Raw genomic sequence first — 16,049 nt, 5'->3', positions numbered from 1 at the left:
GAAGACAACCAATATTGTATCCAATCCACCATCTCACAGGACTCTATTCTATTAATGTAACCTATTATGTGACACTTTGTTGAAACATTTTTGTAAATCTACGTATGCAATGACAATTAGGCTATCATCTATCAACATAGGAACTTCCTCAAAAAATTTCACTCGGTTGGTAAGATGACAATTTCTTTTCAGCCATAAAAGAACAATGGGCAAATTGTTCTGCACAGTATAAACCATCAACTATAATGTTGCACTTCTATAACTCCCAAAGCGATTGGATGATTTTGGTAAAGAGCCCCAAAGTTTGGGATGTGGGGAAAAGACTGAAAAATTCTTGGTGAAACCCAATCCAAAATTGTTGAATGCCCTTTCTTAAAGTAATAGCGTCCTTAGATTGTGTTTTCAGAAAACAAAATCCTATTTGTAGGTGGAGCTTGAAGAAAAATAAACGGTTACACATCTCAATAATTGCACTTTATTCTCAAAATATTCTTCAACAATGTGAAAGTTTAGCACAAATATCATCAGAATATTTCACTTGCTAAAGCTAAGGCATATCCAATGCCACACAAAAAAAAGAAAAAGGGATTTTACTACTGAAGATCTACCTAGCCTAATACAATGCAAGTTTAGGTATGAAACATTTATAATACAGCCCTAAAATTACCGCACTGAGAAAAATGAGGCCTTGCTCAATGGATTGTGACTTTTGTTACATCAGCAGGATCCAGAAACCTAAACAGGTATTTGCATTAGTTTAAATGAAAACCAGAGACCTTCTTAAGTTGTATTTATATATTTTTAAATTGAAATTACTCCAATGTATTTTAGTTGTTCCCATTCTCTGTCCAGTCTCCCACTTTACATACCATTTCACAGATGAAAAAGGGCAGCAATGTGTCTCTAGGTTTCTGAATATGACACTTCAAACTCTACATGTGCGAGACTGGAAGAGGTTGATCTGTCCAATGATCTTTTCTTCTACACTGAAGAGGCGCTTTCCTTCACTCTATAATAAAAACAGATGGCAATGTACAGCAAGACATTTAGCATTGGAAAGATAGATAGCTTACACCGGAAACATTAACTTCTCACCAGAATGATGAAAAGTCACTCGTGAAACATTAACCGCTTTCAGCTATGCTCATTGCCCTGCTGTACATTTACAGTATTTTCTGTTTTTATTTCACATTTTCAGGATTTTTAGTTTTCTTTTAATGTCAAGTTCACTCCAATCCCTTTCCTCACAAGAATAATAAATAATTTATTGTGGGAATTATATGCACGTGTCTGTGTCCCATCATTCTGGAACAGTGCATTCGTGAGCCAATCTATTGTACCACTTGGCCACAGCTTAATTATGCTTCTTTCTGATCTGTTGTATAGTGCAGAGTCAAACCATATGAAAATAATGATATCTTCTCGCAGCTGCATTTGAAGTCAAGTGACTCTGCATCGCACTGGAATGAATCACAAAGCAAGTTTTGTAAATTGCAATGTACTGATACTGTGATGCCACATGCAAGACATGGCAGATATCCAGACAGTAAGAATCAATGCCAGCATTACTTAACATTCAAATATTTAAACCAAAGAGCACATATTAGCTGAGAAGCAATTATATTGATATTTACTGATTCTATGCATTGATTAAAACTGCTTTTTAATATTGTAATTTTACTTAGCATCTAAAGTTACAAATATATTTGACACAGAAGATCTGGTTTTATTAGTTTCAACAAGAAACTGGCAAAGTGCCATGCCTTCAAACATTTTTCTCCAAGGATTGTGCATAATTATTCTAACAGAGGTGTTTCAGCATGTTATGACACAATGGAACACATAGGAAGGTTTGCAGTTTCCTAATAGAAACTGGTTGCTTAGTTATTGAATACTGACAGGTGTACTTTTGCACACCACCCTAAAGCAGATCATAATGCAGGCAGAGATAATTTCAATTAAGCAATGTATGCTGAGGAAGAAAGTCACTCTGTTACTGTACCTTAGTTATGGCATCTGCTTCATTCTTATCATAGTACCATTTAGTCAGAGCTGTGAAATAAGCGATTCTTAGCAATTCAGGCTGATTATGAGCTGTGATCTAGGAAACTTTCATGTAATTACAATTCATCTATTGCTACTACAATGTAAATCATGCAGAATTAAAAGGAATTGTTTAACAAGAGTCCAGCTTATAGGTAGCAATATCTGTAGCTGCTGGAAAAATCCACTTGCTCAACATAACCAATAGTTCTTTTCTTTGAAAAACATTTACATATATAGGTCAGTTCATAAGTTACTGTCCAGTGAAAAACTTCATAAGGAGCACCCAGGTCTGGACTGGGTTAGTTAATCTTGGCTGTTAATGTACTAGAACAAAATAATTGGTCTCAGCACACTTTGCTTAGTGGAGTCAATGGAGCTCAGGTTAAGACAGTAACTGGATTAGTTGGGGATGTACCTCTTAGGTTGATTTGCCACAATCATCATCATCTAGGCATGCATTTGAAGAACAGCCACTTGGGTGAGGCAAAAGAGGATGATGTATAATTGTAGCTAAAACTTCAGGAAAGGATAAGTATAGAGAAAAGAAGGCTTTAGGGTGTCTAGGTGAAGGGAGAAGAGTTAAAGTCTGCCTATTTAATTGAATCAATAGGGCTGGCATGGGTTGACCCAGTGTCACCAAATAGAAAACAGCATCAATGGCTGGTTTCATCAAAGCCATCATTTTTCAAAAGGTCTCCAATACTGCAAATAAAAAATGGGAGAATACATGCTTGTACTTCAGTTGCCTACATATGTGAAAGTTCCAGTTTAGGTTAGAGGAGACTTTATTGCTGACAGATGAAGAAGGGTTAAGGGTTTAGCCATCAAGACGTAACTAATGATTACACTTGGGAAAGAGATATTAAGAAACTGACCTTGAAGAACTGACAGAACAACTCATAGTAATGGAGAGAATCAAGTTGGAGTGAAAACCATTGACATTTACAGCACAAGAAGCCATTTAGCTCACTATCTTTATTGAGGAAATTTGAAGAAAATATTGTGATATATTCACAAATATGATTGTGCATGCTCCGTAGAGTAAGTAATTGGTATATAGAGTAAAATTAACAAAAAAAAAATCATAATCTGCATGCTTATGGGTTTTTTTGTGATCCCAGAGTTATCCAAGAGTAAGAGAGGATAGTGGGCTGGATTTTACTTGCCCTTGCCAGCTGTGTTTTCAGCAGGAAGGCACGTAAAATATTAGAGAGCAATACCAGGGTGCACAAAATACTGGGAAGGACAGAAAGCACTAATACAGAGAATAGTAAGTTAATAGATGAAGTCAGGGTGAGGAAGAAAGTAACAAAATCTAAATTAAGGTAACTATGCATATATGTGAATGCATGGAGTATAGTAAATAAGATTGGGGAGTTACAGGCGCAGATTGCCATGTGGAAATATGATGTTGTGGCGATAACAGAGACCTGGCTCAAGGAAGGGCAGAACTGGGAGTTAAATATTCCTGGATACAAGGTGTTCAGAAAGGCTAGGAAAGGAAGGAAAGGAGGAGGGGTGGCAGTATTGGTTAAGGAGAGTATTGCAGTGCTGGAGAAGGAGGACATCCCAGAGGGTTCAAGGACAGAATCAATTTGGCTAGAGCTAAGGAACAAAAAGGGTGCAATTACATTGCTCGGTGTAGTCTATAGACTGCCAACTAGTGAGGAGGACATAGAAGAACAAATCTGCAGGGAAATTACAGAGAGATGTAAGCATTATACAGTAGTTATAATGGGTGACTTTAATTACCCGAATGTAGACTGGGACAGTGGTAGAGTAAAGGGTGGAGAGGAGCAAAAGTTCCTAGATTGTGTTTAGGAGAATTTTCTACAGCAGTGTGTCCAATCCAACAAGAAAAGACGCACTGTTGGACCTGGTTCTTGGAAATGAGGTGGGCCAAATAGATCAAGTGTCAGTGGGGGAACATTTAGGAGAAAGTGATCATTGTATTGTACTTTTTAGGATGATGATAGAAAAGGATGATAGACAATCCAGAGTAAGAATAATTAACTGGACGAGAGCCAACTTTGATGGGGCAAGAATGGAGCTGGGCCAGATAGGCTGGAAAAACTGTAGTTGAACAATGGGCTACCTTCAAAAAGGAATTGGTTCGGGCACTGGTAAAGGTATATTCCATTGAAAGGGAAAAGTAGGGCAAACAAATCCAGAGCTCCCTGGATGAAAAAGGAGATAGAAATTAAGATAAAAAAGAAAAAGTGTGCTTATGACAGGTGTTGGGTAGAAAATACAGTTGAGAACCAAGAGGAATACAGGAGGTTCAGAGGGGGTGGTGAAAAAGTATATTAGAGAAGCGAAGAGGGATTATAAGAAAAGACTGGCAGCCACGTCACATCACATTTGCTTCTTTTGCAAGTCACTTTAAATCTGTGTTCTTGATCCTTTTATGAGCCGGGACAGCTTCTCCTTATCTGCTCTGTCCAGACTCCTCATGATTTTGAACATCTCTATCAAATCTCCTCTTAGCTGTCTTCTCTCCAAGGAGAACAATCCCAATCTCTCCAACCTATCTCCGTAATTGAAGCTTCTCATCCCTGGAACCATTCTTGTAAACCTCTTCTGCACTCTGTCCAATGTGTTCACATCCTTTCTATAATGTTCCCCAGCATACAGGGGAATCCCAAAGTCTTCTATAGGCATATAAACAGTAAAAGGGGGAGTTGGGCTGATTGGGGATCTAAAAGGGAATTTACACATGGAAGAAGGGGCCGTGGCTGAGGTATTAAATGAATATTTTGCATCCGTCTTTACTAAGGAGGAAACTCTGTCACTAGAAGGGTTCAAAATTGATATGGAGGAAGTGTTGAATAGACTGTCGGTACTTAAAGTTGACAAGACACTGGGACCAGACGAGATGCATCCAAGGATATTGAAGGAAGTGAGAGTAGAAATTGCAGGGGCACTGGTCATAATTTTCCAGTCTTCCCTAGACTCAAGGGAGGTTCCAGAGGACTGGAGAATTGCAAACATCATGCCCTTGTTCAAAAAAGGTTGTAAAGATAAGCGCAGAAATTGCAGACCAGTCAGTTTAACTTCAGTGGTGGGCAAGATTCTAGAAACAATTATTCGGGATAGAATTAGTAGTCACATGGAAAAATATGGGTTGGTAAGGAAGAGCCAGTATGAATTTCTAAAAGAGAAATCATGTTTAACTAATGTGGAGTTTTTTTTAAAGAGGTAACAGAAAAGGCCGATGAGGGTAATGCTGTCAATGTGGTGTACATGGACTTTCAAAAGGCATTTGATACAGTGCCAGACTTATGAGAAAAGTTACTGCTCATGGAATAAAAGGGACAGTAGCAATGTGGATACAAAATTGGCTGAAAAATAGGAAGCAGAGAGTAATGGCCAATAGATATTTTTTGGGCTGGAGGAAGGTTTGTAGAGGAGTTCCCCAGGGGTCGGTATTGGGACCCTTGCTTTTCCTGATATATATTAATTATCTAGATCTTGATGTGTAGGGGACAATTTCAAAGTTTGCGGACGAAAGGAAGGTTGGGAGTGTTGTAAACTGCGAGGAGGGCAGTTTAGAACTTCAAAAGGACACAGACAAGTTGGTGGAGTGGGTAGACAGGTGGCAGATGAAGTTCAATGTGGAGAAGTGAGGGGTGATGCATTTTGGTAGGAAGAACACGGATAGACAATATAAAATAAGGGGTGAAATTTTGAAAGGGGTGCAGGAGCAGAAAGACTTGGGTGTATATGTGCATAGATCATTGAAGGTTGCGGGACAGATGGAGAGAGCAGTTAATAAAGCATATAGTATCCGGGGCTTTATTTATAGGGGTATAGAGTACAAGAGCAGGGAGGTTATGCTGAATTTATATAAGACACTCATTAGACATCAGCTGGAATATTGCATACAGTTCTGGGTGCCACATTATAGGAAGGATGTGAACACATTGGAGAGAGTGCAGAAGAGGTTTACAAGAATGGTTCCAGGGATGAGAACTTCAGTTATGAAGATAGGCTGGCGAGGTTGGGACTGTTCGCCTTGGAGAGAAGATTTGGTAGAGATATTCAAAACCATGAGGAGGCTGGACAGAGTAGATAGGGAGAAGCTGTCCCGGCTCGTAAAAGGATCAAGAACGAGAGGGCACAGATTTGAAGTGATTTGCAAAAGAAGCAAACGTGACAGGAGAAAAAATGTTTTCACAGAACAAGTGGTTCGGGTCTGGAATGCACTGCCTCGAAGTGCGGTGGAGGCAGGTTCAATCAAGGCATTCAAGGTGATTATTTGAATAGAAGCAATGTGCAGGAGTACAGGGAAAAGGCAGAGCAATGGCACTAGGTCATTATGCCCATTTGGAGAGCTGGTGCAGGCACAATGGGCCGAATGGCCTCCTTCAGTGCCATTAAAATTCTGTGATTCTGTGAAAATAGGATGGGTGCCCAGCCCACCACCTTCCCACCGACTCTCAAGCTCACCCCCAAAACATGGTAGGTGGGCTGGTGCTGAAATTGGCAGCATGCCCACCATGGTTATAAAAACATTTAAGCGTCAATTGAGCTTGTTAACAAGCCAATTAACCCCGATAATATAAAAAACGTTTTTAAAAGGGTAGGAAGGAAAGGGGGGGGCACTAATCTTTGGGGGAGGGGAGTTGATTGATTATACATCCGGGGCACCACAACAAAGCTAGTACTCCTCTTTCCTTTCTACCCACCTCCTTTCCAAAACCCAATCCCACCTCCCCCTTGCCACCAACACCCCCACCCAAAATCTGGCCAAACGCTCCACACCCGATACCCCAGGTTTACTTCACTCTTCGATCCACTGGGCCTTCAACTTGCGTCTGATTGTAGTCCCAGCAGTTCCCGCTACTGAGATCTTGGTGTTGCCAGGACTGCTGGAGCTGCCAGTCAATCGGGAGCTGTCCGCAACAAATGCTAGGGATGTTGCTCATGAACTGAGAATGAATTTGAAAACCCTAGTGATAACCTTGCTAGCAAATGACTGGGATGGCCCACTATTAGGAGGGTGAGTGCACAATTTTTATTTTGCTGTCTATACTTAGTGTGCTTTAAGAGTTAACAGTGGCTTATAAAATAAAATTACAAGCAGTTTATCCTTTGGCAATAAGAGTTTTGAGAGGTAGTTCAAAATAGGAATTATTACATGTTCCAATTGAAAGAAACTAACTGCAGAGCTTAGAAAATGACAGCATGCACAAGCAGCAGGATTACTGATGTGTCGTACACACAAAATATAAATTAGGTTTGTATCCACTGGAGTTTAGAAGTGTAAGAGGCAACTTGATTGAAACCTTTAAGATCCTGAGTGTCTTGACAGAGTGGATGTGGAGAGGATGTTTCCTCTTATGGGAGAATATAGATTAGGGGTCACTGTTTAAACATAATGGGTCACCTATTTAAGACAGTGATGAGGAGAAATTTTCTCTCTCAGGGTCGTGAGTCTTTGGAACTCTCTTCCTCAAAAGGCGGTGGAAGCAGAGTCCTTGAATATTTTTAAGGCACAGCTTGATAGATTCTTGATTAACTAGGGGGTGAAGGATATTAGGGGTAGCAGGAATGTGGGGTTACAATCAGATCAGCCATGATCTTATTGAATGGTGGAGCAGGCTTGAGGGGATGAGTGGCCTAATCCTGCTCCTGATTCATATGTTTGTATGTACTTATTTGCAAATGGCTGAATTGGTTCAAATACAAATATTGATAACATTGCCTTCAAATGATTTGTTAAGGATTTGATTTAGCATGTGGCCCCATAATAATCTTGACAATGTGTACAGTAGCATATGGACATCAGACTGGGTTCAGCTGTGATCTTCTATATGGTTAAGTAACTCGTCAACGCTCACCATCGAGGTTCATGCAAAAATGGGCTTTTAGGTAGGATATTGGGAAGTTTCCAACACCTGTAGAATTGTACCTGAGCATGAGTACTGTCTTCAGGAAATAAACACTACTGTACTATCTTATTTATTTTCAGTAGTTTATCCTTTGGTGAACTACTGTTACAATTTAGCATGAGGCAACTTACGAACCTGTCCATTTCAAACAAAATATCAGTTTTGTTTTTCTAGAAACAACATCAAAACATATTTTATCAGCAGTATTTATTAAGGTATGTCTATTTTGGAATTAATTTTGTGGATCAACCAATGAGAACTATTCTGAACATGCTGAAACCACTGTTGCATCAGTGGCTGTCTACACACAACTTGAAACTGTTTCTGGGACACAAAGCAAGCATCAGCTTCTACCCTGTTTAGTTGCAAGATCATGCAAATAAACATTAATCAATGGACAACTTGTAAAATGTTTTAACTCTAGGATTATTTTAAAGTGCTAGCTAGTTGTTGACAAATTGGCTAGTGGCCTTCCTATCAAAAATGTCAACATTTCTATCAACTCTCTCTAAACCTAATGAATATAAAATAATGCATGCATGCATTCTTGTTCACATATTTGACATATTTTAAGAAGGGAAGAAACTCTGAACTCTGACAATGTTTAGCTACCAAGTCTTCAGATTGTTCCACCCAAGAGGTTAACTTGAATGACTTACTGCATTTTTAAAATGCTGACAACCAATGATAAGGCATACATAGCTAGATGACTTATTCCACACCCTATCACACAATGTCAGAAAACAGGGTGTCAACAACAGGACAACCAGATTAATGCCTTACTTTAAAATTATGGGAGTACAAACTTATATGGTAACCATATCTTTCCGATTACAAGGCAATGGCCTTTTTCAATTTCAAAGCCGTAATATTTTGTGGAGAAGCATTAAATATTCATAAGAGGCTGCTCTTGTAAAACCTATGCAAAAGGACAGTGATCATAAAAACATTTGGTAAACATTTGTCAGTTTGAAGGGAAAAAAAGGGATGAGCAGTGTGTCTAAAAGTTCATCACACTCAAAAGGAATCCAAGTATAACTTGGGTAATTTAAAACATTGCACTTCACATGGAAATGAAATTTACAGTACGCACAAAGAGTGATCACTCTGATTTTCTTAATAAAAACATTTTTACTATCCACTCACTACAGGTACCGATTAATTTATTCAGCCCATGTATCCATGATCAACAACACAAATTAATTTGTCAACTTTGTACTCCATTAATTTTCATTATTCAAGCTGTTTGGAGTATAACAGCCTGTTAAAACTAGAAGTCAATATATGGTCTACACATGAATTATGGTTATTGCTTCCTCAATAAACTGAGTTAAAAAGTTACTACAGCTCAGACAAGTCAATATGATCTAAACTTCTGACCTCCAATGTCTGAATAGCGGCAGACAGGCATGAACCTATAGAGCTACGAACCATTTTGAGCTGTCTAATAACCTAAAACAGCATATTACACTATCAATGAAGAGTGCAGGAGGGCATGCCAGGAGCAGCACCAGGCATACTTAAAAATGAGGTGTCAACCTGGTGAAGCTATAACACAGAAAAACTTGCATGCCAAACAGCAAGTGATGGAGCTAAACGATTCCACAACCAATGGATCAGATCTAAGCTCTGCAATCCCGTCACATCCAGTCATGAATGGTGGTGGACAATTATGCTTCAGAACTTGCCATGACCCTGGCCAAGCTGTTCCAACAACACCAGCATCTACCCAGCAATGTGGAAAATTGCCCAGGTATGTCCTCTACACAAAAAGCAGGACAAATCCAACCTGGCCAATTACCGCCAGATCAGTCTACTCTTGATCATCAGTAAAGTAATGGAAGGGGTCATCCACAGTGCTATCAAGCAGCACTTGCTTAACAATAACCTGTTCACTGATGCTCAGTTTGTGTTCCGCCAGGGCCACTCAGCTTCAGACCTCATTACAGCCTTGGTTCAAACACGGAACAAAAGAGCTGAACTCCCGAGGTGAGGTGAGAGTGACTGCACTTGACACCAATACAGCATTTGACCGAGTGTGGCATCAAGCAACCCTAGCAAAACTGGAGTCAATAGGAATCAGTGAGAAAACACTCTGCTTGTTGGAGTCATACCTAGCACAAAGGAAGATGGTTGTGGTTGTTGGAGATCAAAAATCTCAGTTCCAGAACATCACTGCAGGAGTTCCCCAGGGTAGTATCCTAAGCCCAACCCTCTTCAGTTGCTTTATCAATGACCTTCCTTCCATCATTAGGTCAGAAGTGGTGATGTTCTCTGATGATTGCACAATGTTCAGCACCATTTGCGGCTCTTCAGACACTGAAATAGTCCATGTCCAAATGCAGCCAGACCTGGACCATATCCAGGCTTGGGCTGACAAGTGTCAGGTAACATTCTCGCCACACAAGTGCCAGGTAATGACCATCTCCAACAAGAGAGAATCTAACCATCACCCCTTCACGTTCAATAGCATTACCATCACTGAATCCCCAACTGTTAATATCCTGGGGGGGGTTACCATTGACCAAAAACTGAACTGGATTAGCCATATAAATACCGTGGTTACAATAACAGGTCAGAGGCTAGGAATCCTTCAGCGAGTATCTCACCTCCTGACTCCCCAAAGCCTATCCACCATCTACAAGGCACAAATCATGAATGTGATGGAATACTCTCCATTTGCCTGGATGAGTGCAGCTCCCAGAACACTCAAGAAGCTTGACACCATCCAGGGCAAAGCAGCAGTTCAAGGTAGCAGCTCACCACCGCCTTCTCAATGGCAATTAGGGATGGACAATAAATGCTGGCCTAGCCAGTGACACCCACATCCCATAAATTAATTAAAAAAAACTTTTACTGCTCAAGAGCCCAACATCATCCAAGGAACAAAAAGGAACTTGAAACTTTTTTTAAAAAATGAATTCATGGGATGTGAACAATGCTGGCTAGGCTAGCATTTATTGCCCATCCCTAATTACCCTTGAGCAGGTGATGCTGAGCTGCCTTCTTAAACCGCTGTAGTCCATGTAGTGTAGGTACACCCACTGTGCTGTTAGGAAAGGGGTTTCAGGGTTTTGATCCAGCAATAGTGAAGGAATGGGGATATATTTCCAAGTCAGGGTGGTGTGTGGCTTGGAGGGGAACTTGCAGGTGGTGGTGTTCCCATGTATCTGCTGTCCTTGGTCTTCTAGGTGGTAGGGGTCAAGGATTTAGCAGGTGCTGTCGAAGGAAGCTTGGTGAGTTGCTGCAATGCATCTTGTATTTATATGGCTAGTCCAGTTCAGTTTCTGGTCAATGCTACCCCCCAGGATGTTGATAGTGGGGGATTCAGTGATGGTAATGCCATTGAATATCAAGGAGCGATGGTTAAATCCTCTTTTGCTGGAGATGGTCATTGCCTGGCACTTGTGTGGCATGAATGTTACTTGCCACTTGTCAGCCCAAGCCTGGATATTGTCCAGGTCTTGCTGCATTTGGATATGGACCTGTTTCAGTATCTGAGGAGTCGCCAATGGTGCTGAACATTGTGCAATCATCAGCGAACACCCCCACTTCTGACCTTATGATGGAAGGAAGGTCATTGATGAAGCAGCTGAAGAGGATTGGGCCGCGGTCACTACCCTGAGGAACTCCTGCAGTGATGTTCTGGAACTGAGGCGACTGACCTCCAACAACCACAAACATCTTCCTTTGTGCTAGGTATGACTCCAACCAGTGCAGAGTTTTCCCCCTAATTCCCATTGACTCCAGTTTTGTTAGGGCTCCTTTGTGCCACAGAGATAGTGAAGAGAAGAGTGAAGAAAAAGAGTGAATAAGAGAGAGAGAGACACAGAGAGTGTGAATAGAGTGGAGAGAGCTAGTAAGAGAGGGAGTGAAGAAAGAGAGAAAGAGTAGAGAGAGAGAGAGAGAGAGTGAAGGGAGTGAAGAGAAAAAGAAAGGGGGAGAGGGAGAGTGAAGAGGGAGGGAGAGGGAGAGTGAAGAGAGATGGAGAGGGAGAGTGAAGAGAGCGGGAGAGGGAGTAGAGTGAAGTAAGTAGTAGAGTGAATAGGGGGCGCGCGAGCGAGAGGGCAAGAGGGAGGGAGCGGGAGAGAGCCGGCGAGAGAGAGAGAGAGAGTGCGTGGCGAGAGTGAGCGAGAGGGCGAGAGAGTGAGGGCGAGGGCGAGAGAGAGGGCGAGAGAGAGAGAGGGCGAGAGGGGGGAGAGAGAGGGGGAGGGAGGGAGGGGAGAGAGAGGGGGAGGGAGGGAGGGGGAGAGCGTGCGAGAGAGGGTGAGAGTGTGAGAGAGAGGGAGGGAGAGAGCACACGAGAGATGGAGGGAGAGAGTACGCGAGAGAGGGAGGGAGAGAGCTCCCTACCGGTTGCGTGAGAAAGAAAGGGTGTGGGAGTGAGCAAGAGTGAGAGTCACGGAGAGTGAAAGTATGAGTGTGTGAGAGATAGAGACAGATAGATAAAGTGCATGTGTGTGTGAGTGAGAAAGTGTGTGTTTGAGAGTGAGAGAGAGAAAGTGAGAAATATTGAGAGGGAGTGTGTGCAGATGTGTTTGACAGAGTGAGAGAAAGTGTGAGCAAGTGTGTGTGCACACTCATGACTGTGTATGCACAAGAGTATGTGTGTGTGTGTTTTTGGCCCACTCCCAGTCTCAGGGTTCTCACTCACCCTCTCCCCCACACAGCAACGTGTACTCCCACCCGCATACACAAAATAGGTGAGGGTGAGTGAGTACCCTGAGACTGGGAGTGTACCGGACACTCTGACCCCCTCACACTGTAATGGTTATTTTTATTAATTACTTTTTTAAAAACTGTTCAATTTATTGCTTTGGCATTGCTTTATTTTTGCTCAGCAAGTTGTTTCATCTATTCATTTTTATTTGAAATTCATGTTTAATGTTGTGGCAGACCTTATCTTTCTGAAATTTGCTCATTGGCCCTTGAGCGAGAATAAAATGGAAATGTGGCCACCATGCAAATAGGTTGGAAAAGCCTGTATTAAGTGATAGGCTTCATATTCATCTAGATCAATTTCTTTAGATTAGATTCATAGTTACAGTCTGACAGTTTCTTGCGTTAATGAAACCTACCGTGACATTATTCCAAAAAAATGTATGCATTTGAGGAAATAACACACTAATCAATTAAACAAAAAAGTATATAAAACTAATTTCACCACAGGATTTAACACTAATTCATCATCTTGATCATAAAACTGCCTAGTTATGGTTATTTTGGTTCATTACTGTTATTAAAACTGCCTAAACTGAGAAAATGCATTGAAAAAAAATGAACCTTATATTCCATGCGCTCTAGCAAAGAACCACTTTGCTCTACAGAAACATGTGTGGGCATTTTGACTATATTTATTTTAAATACAGCAAATTTATCAATAGTACAGAGATGTTCAATGGAAAGTGTTGTGCTATGCATATGTAACTTTGTTTATATGTCTATAAAGTATCAAACCTTTCCGGCTGGGTAAATACATAACTCTCTGGAGCAATACTGATCGGCAAGGTGATATTGGCTGAAATCTTCCGATGAGCGTCAGAACAGTTCCAACTGATACGAATCACAGGAACAAGACACTTGTTTCAGGCCTGACTTCCGATGCTGACCTTTCCCTGAAGCCTCCATTGTCGGGGCCGGGACTGAGAGTAAACTTGTGGGTTTAAGTTGCCTGGAGCCGCGAAACGGCAATGCTTCACCCAACTGACAGTGCTCATCCCCTCTCACCCCCGACAATGGCCAACCCCCTCCCTCATCCCTGACAGTGTTTAACCCCTCCCTCACCCCGACATTATTCAGCCCCTCTTACCCCACAAAAATGCTCAGCCCCGCCCGCCCACAATGCTGACTTTGCTTTTATTCTGGAAGGTGAGGAGCATGAGGGCATGTGGGAGGGGCTGAGCACCCTCCGAGGTGTGGGCGGGGCTGAGCACTGTCCTTTAGGGGGGGAGCTTTGCCACTCCAGCTGATTTGCTTAGAGTTACGCTGGTTGAAGTGAAACCTACAATGAAAAGCAATAAGTCAATTTCTGTAAAACCATGGTAAGTATGGAGGAAACTGCCCAAGTCTTTGTGATTCTGGCCAATCACGGAGCAATCCAGGCAACCGGCAATTGAAAGTTTATACTTCCCGCGTAAGTACAGGGCATGTGTGCATGATGGGACTTCTGAGGGGTCCATGTGCATCTTTCAGGGTACCTCCAGTTTCTGACTATCCAGAGACAGGAAGATTTGAGCCATTAAGTTTGATCCTCAATTTGTGTTGAAATAGCTAATTTTAGCTGGGGACAGAAGTAGGGGATCTAACAGTCTTTTGCAGTCCAATGATCCCAATGTCATGGTGAAGTGGCTATTTTGTAACCCTGAGCAGCAGAAAATCTTAAATAACTACATTAAGTGTCAGAAATACTCAGCAGGGCAGACAGCAGAACTGGGAAAAGTTATTGATGCAACATATTTTATGCACGTAGAGGCAAGGAGGGGGAGGAACAAAAAATGTCTGTGATAGGGTGTAAGGTGGAAGAGATTAAATGACAAACAGGATGATAGCGCAAAGCAAAAGGAGATGGGACCAGAAACAAAAGATGGGTCTAGAGGTGAAAATGGGAATAGCAAAATTATTACCAACAGCTGCTAGTCACATGCACAAAAAAAATGAAGGCAGAGGTTTTGATCTGAAATTGTTGAATTCAACATCAATTCTGGAAGGCTGAAAATGCCTAACCAAAGACCTGTATTAGCATACTTTATCATTATCGGGCAGCTCCAACTGAAAGCCTATGTATGAACACCAAATCAGAAAAGGGGCAGCCTTGGCCGCAATCATTCTCATGATTGAATAACAACACCTGCTGTCCAGATTTATATTCACTTCATAATTTAATGACACTGGAAACCTGCCACTACTAGGAAAAATGCACCCTGACATTAGACATTAGCGTTAAATCAAGAAGGGTAAGGAGAAAATAAATAATTTTGTTTTTCCTTCAAGTCAAAACATTTTTCTAAGTTAAAACTGCCATCTATACATTATACACAGACAACACACATGTACAATTTAGTATCAGGCAGTGACCAACAAATGACACCACCATAAATCATAAGAGAAACTAGATCCGAATGCCAGACACAGGGGAGGTACTTTCTGACCATCTTGTTCTGTTAATATCACTAAAAAGGGAAGAAAGAAAACTCCTCATTTACTTTTAGTGCTCCAAGGTAACTTTAAAATATCCCAAATCTTACCAACATTTATCCTACTCCTAAAAGAATGAGGCGCACATCTCTCGCAATTGTTCTCTTCCCCAACCTGCATTACCACATTCTGAGTGCCCTATGCCCCTTCCTTTCTGTCACTTGCATGTTGCCCCTTGATGACATGGCCCACATGTACAAAGATGACACCTCCTCTCTCCTCCAACTCTATCAATTCCTCTGCTACTACTCTGCTGTTGGACAGCTTTTCTGACATCTGATCTTGGATGAGCTGCAATTTCTGTCAGCTAAATATTAAGACAACTAAAGTTGATGTCTTTGAACCTTGCCATAAACTCCATGTCATTGGAAATATTCTATCTCCCTCCCGATGGTCTCAGGTTGAACCAGATTGTTCACAGCCTTGCTGTGGCTTTCAACCAGAGTTGAATTTTTGATCCCATATCTTCCCTATCACAAAAACAAACATCTACTTCCACCTCCATCCCTGCTTTATACCCCATCGCCCACCAAAGCTCACATATATTCCTTATCACCTGAAAACTTGACCATTCCATTGACTGCATGACCATTCTTGCCTGTCTGCATATTTTCCGCTCACTGAACTTCATTTAATTAAAACTCTGACAGCTGTCTCCTACCCCGCACCAAGTCGTACTCACTCATCATCTCATTCCCAGTGATCTACATTGGCTTCCAGTCCCATGTTTAAATTTAGAATCATGAAGTTCAAGGCACAGAAAGAATCCACTTGGCTCATCGTGTCCGCACCAGTCGAAAATTTAAAAATACTCATTCTCATGTTTAACTCACACCAAGGCCTTGGTGCTCCCAATCCCTTGAACCTCTCTAGCCCTACAAACCTCACCTGGACTCTTAATTTCACTGCCTCTGG

General features: G+C 41.5%; 1 protein-coding gene across 4 annotated transcripts in view; it reads right to left on the bottom strand.

Moving 5' to 3' along the window:
* The window catches only part of arl15b (ADP-ribosylation factor-like 15b), a 292,713-nt gene that overhangs the window by 29,003 nt on the left and 247,661 nt on the right, over window positions 1-16,049 (bottom strand). The window contains exon 5 of one of the 4 annotated variants that reach the window (XR_013577724.1): window positions 870-1,009. The exons of the other annotated variants lie outside the window; for them this stretch is intronic. The gene's annotated coding sequence lies outside the window, so the exon portion shown is untranslated. The remainder of the gene's footprint in view (window positions 1-869; window positions 1,010-16,049) is intronic. 4 annotated transcript variants of the gene reach the window in all.

The sequence above is a fragment of the Cetorhinus maximus genome, chromosome 1, assembly GCF_964194155.1.
Source record: "Cetorhinus maximus chromosome 1, sCetMax3.hap1.1, whole genome shotgun sequence".
In the NCBI taxonomy this organism is placed as follows: Eukaryota; Metazoa; Chordata; class Chondrichthyes; order Lamniformes; family Cetorhinidae; genus Cetorhinus; species Cetorhinus maximus.
This window is presented reverse-complemented; position numbering and strand designations above follow the sequence as displayed.